This window comes from Brassica oleracea, chromosome C1 (genome assembly GCF_000695525.1).
Source record: "Brassica oleracea var. oleracea cultivar TO1000 chromosome C1, BOL, whole genome shotgun sequence".
Lineage (NCBI taxonomy): Eukaryota > Viridiplantae > Streptophyta > Magnoliopsida > Brassicales > Brassicaceae > Brassica > Brassica oleracea.
In genome coordinates this window covers 7,633,652-7,637,336 of record NC_027748.1, presented here as the reverse complement: position 1 = coordinate 7,637,336, position 3,685 = coordinate 7,633,652, and positions in this window count along the sequence as shown.

Sequence of the window (3,685 nt, the reverse complement as noted above, 5' to 3'; positions counted from 1 at the left end):
ATATTTCTTATATTGTATATTTGCTTATTATTTATTTAAATATACATTATTCCATTTAACTATATATTTTCAGATATTGTATTTAGTTATTATTTATTTAACTATACATTTTCCAGATAGATGTTTAATTTAGCTTTTTTTTTCATTTCTTAATTGTATATTTACTTATTCTAATTTTCTTGCTTTTATATCAATGATAATATTACGATATATATTTAATGTAATGTTTTTATTTCTTATATATTATATTTATTTATTATTTATTCTTTCTTATATTTTATAAATAGTATATTTATTTATTCTAATATTACGATAGATGTTTAATATATTATTTCTATTTATGTTTTTATTTTGCTTATGTTTAATTTAGTTTTTTCATTTTTTATATTGTATATTTATTTACTGTTTATCGTTCTTATTTTGTATATTTATTTATTCTAAATTTTGTTGCTTTTATATCAATGATTATATTATTATAAATGTTTAATGTAATATTTTTATTTCTTATATTGTATATTTATTTATAATTTATTTTACTGTATGTTTCTCAGATTTGTTTTTATTTTGCTTATATAGTATATTTATTTATTCTAATATTACGATAGATGTTTAATATATTATTTCTATTTATGTTTTTATTTTGCTTATGTTTAATTTAGTTTTTTCATTTTTTATATTGTATATTTATTTACTGTTTATCGTTCTTATTTTGTATATTTATTTATTCTAATTTTTGTTGCTTTTATATCAATGATTATATTACGATATATATTTAATGTAATATTTTTATTTCTTATATACTATATTTACTTAATATTTATTTTTTATTATATTTTATATTTATTTTTTCTTATATTACGATAATTGTATAATATAATATTTCTATATTTTATATTGTGTATTTAGTTATTATTTATTTAACTATACATTTTCCAGATAGATGTTTAATTTAGCTTTTTTTTTCATTTCTTAATTGTATATTTACTTATTCTAATTTTCTTGCTATATATCAAATGATAAATTATGATAGATGTTTAATGTAATATTTCTATTTCTTATATTGTATATTTCCTTTTTATTTATTTTTTTTCTTATATTATGTATTTACTTATTATTTATTTTTCTTAAATATGTATACTTTTTTATTTTTTTATTAATGTCACGTGTCATCTTTTAGAAGAAGTTTTTTCCGTTGATGTGGACGCTACCTTAAAAGCTCCTTTTTATTAGTATAGTTCGTATATTTTATATTTAGTTATTTTAAAATTATAATAGATGTTTAATCTAATATATTTATGTTGTATATTTACTTATTATTTATTGAACTATACATTTTTCACATATATACTTAATTTAGTTTTTTCCTTTTTTATATTGTATATTTACTTACTGTTTATCTTTCTTATTTTGTATATTCATTTATTCTAAATTTTTTGCTTTTATATCAATGATAATATTACGATATATATTTAATGTAATATTTTTATTTATTATATACTATATTTACTTAACATTTAGTTTTTCTTATATTTTATATTTATTTATTCTAATATTACGATAATTTTATAATATAATATTTCTATTTTTTTATATTGTGTATTTAGTTATTATTTATTTTACTATACATTTTTCAGATATTTTTTTAATTTAGTTTTTTTTTGCATTTCTTAATTGTATCAAATGATAAATTATGATTAATGTTTAATGTAATTATAATAAAAGTTTAATGAAATATTTCTATTTCTTAATTGTATATTTACTTTTTATTTATTTTTTCATATATTGTATATTTACTTATTATTTTTAATGTAATATTTCTATTTCTTATATTGTATATTTAGGTATTATTTATTTTTCTTTATAAGTATATTTATTTTTTATTTTTTATTAATGACACGTGTTATCTTTTAGAAGAAGTTTTTTTGGGTGATGTGGACGCTCTATAGAGCCTCAAAAGCTCTATTTTATTAATATAGATACATTTTTTAGATAGATGTTTAATTTAGTTTTTTTTATTTTTTAATTATATATTTACTTAATCTAATTTTCTTACTTTTCAATCAGATGATAAATTATGATAGATACAAAAGTAGATACATTTTTCAGATAGATTTTAATTTAGCTTTTTCATCTTTTAATTATACATTTACGTTTTCTAATTTTCTTGCTTTTATATCAGATTATAAATTATGATAGATGTTTAACGTAATATTTCTATTTCTTATATTATATATTTACTTATTATTTATTTTTCTTTATATGTATATTTATTTTTCATTTTTTGTTGATGCCGTGTGTCATCTTTTGGAACAATTTTTTTCTGTGTCATCTTTTAGAATAAGTTTTTTCCGCTGATGTGGACGCCCTATGATGCCACAAAAGTAGATACATTTTTCAGATAGATTTTAATTTAGCTTTTTCATCTTTTAATTATACATTTACGTTTTCTAATTTTCTTGCTTTTATATCAGATTATAAATTATGATAGATGTTTAACGTAATATTTCTATTTCTTATATTGTATATTTACTTTTTATTTATTTTCTTTATATTGTATATTTACTTATTATTGTTTAATGTAACATTTTTATTTCTTTTTTATATATTTACTTATTATTTATTTTTCTTTATATGTATTTTTATTTTTATTTTTTGTTAATGTCACGTGTCATCTTTTAGAATAAGTTTTTTTCCGCTAATGTGGACGTCCTATGGAGCCTCAAAGGCCCCTTTTTATTAACGTAACATTTCTATTTATTATATTATGTACTTAGTTATTATTTATTTTTATTTATATGTATTTTTATTTTAATTTTTTGTTAATGCCACGTGTCATCTTTTAGAATAAGTTTTTTCCGCTGATGTGGACGCCTTATGGAGCCTCGAAAGCTCCCTTTTATTAGTATTGATTTATTTTTTCCTATATTGTATATTTACTTATTATTTTTAATATAATATTTCTATTTCTTATATTGTATATTTACTTATTATTTATTTTTCTTTATACATATATTTATTTTTAATTTTTTATTAATGACACGTATCATCTTTTAGAAGAAGTTTTTTAGGGTGATGTGGACGCTCTATAGAGCCTCAAAAGATCTGTTTTATTAATATAGATACATTTTTCAGATAGATGTTTAATTTAGTTTTTTTTTATTTTTTAATTATATATTTACTTAATCTAATTTTCTTACTTTTATATGGGATGATAAATTATAGTTTAACATAATATTTCTATTTCTTATATTGTATATTTACTTTTTATTTATTTTCTTTATATTGTATATTTACTTATTATTTTTTAGTGTAACGTTTCTATTTCTTATATTATATATTTACTTATTATTTATTTTTATTTATATGTATATTTATTTTTCATTTTTTGTTAATGTCGTGTGTCATCTTTTGGAACAAATTTTTTCTCTTGATGTGGATGCCCTATGGAGCCTCAAAAGCTCTATTTTATTAGTATAGTGCTTCATTTTATTAGTATAGATACTATTTTCAGATAGATGTTTAATTTAGTTTTTTTATTTTTTAATTATATATTTACGTTTTCTAATTTTCTTGCTTTTATATCAGATTATAAATTATAATAGATGTTTAACATAATATTTCTATTTCTTATATTGTATATTTACTTTTTATTTATTTTCTTTATATTGTATATTTACTTATTATT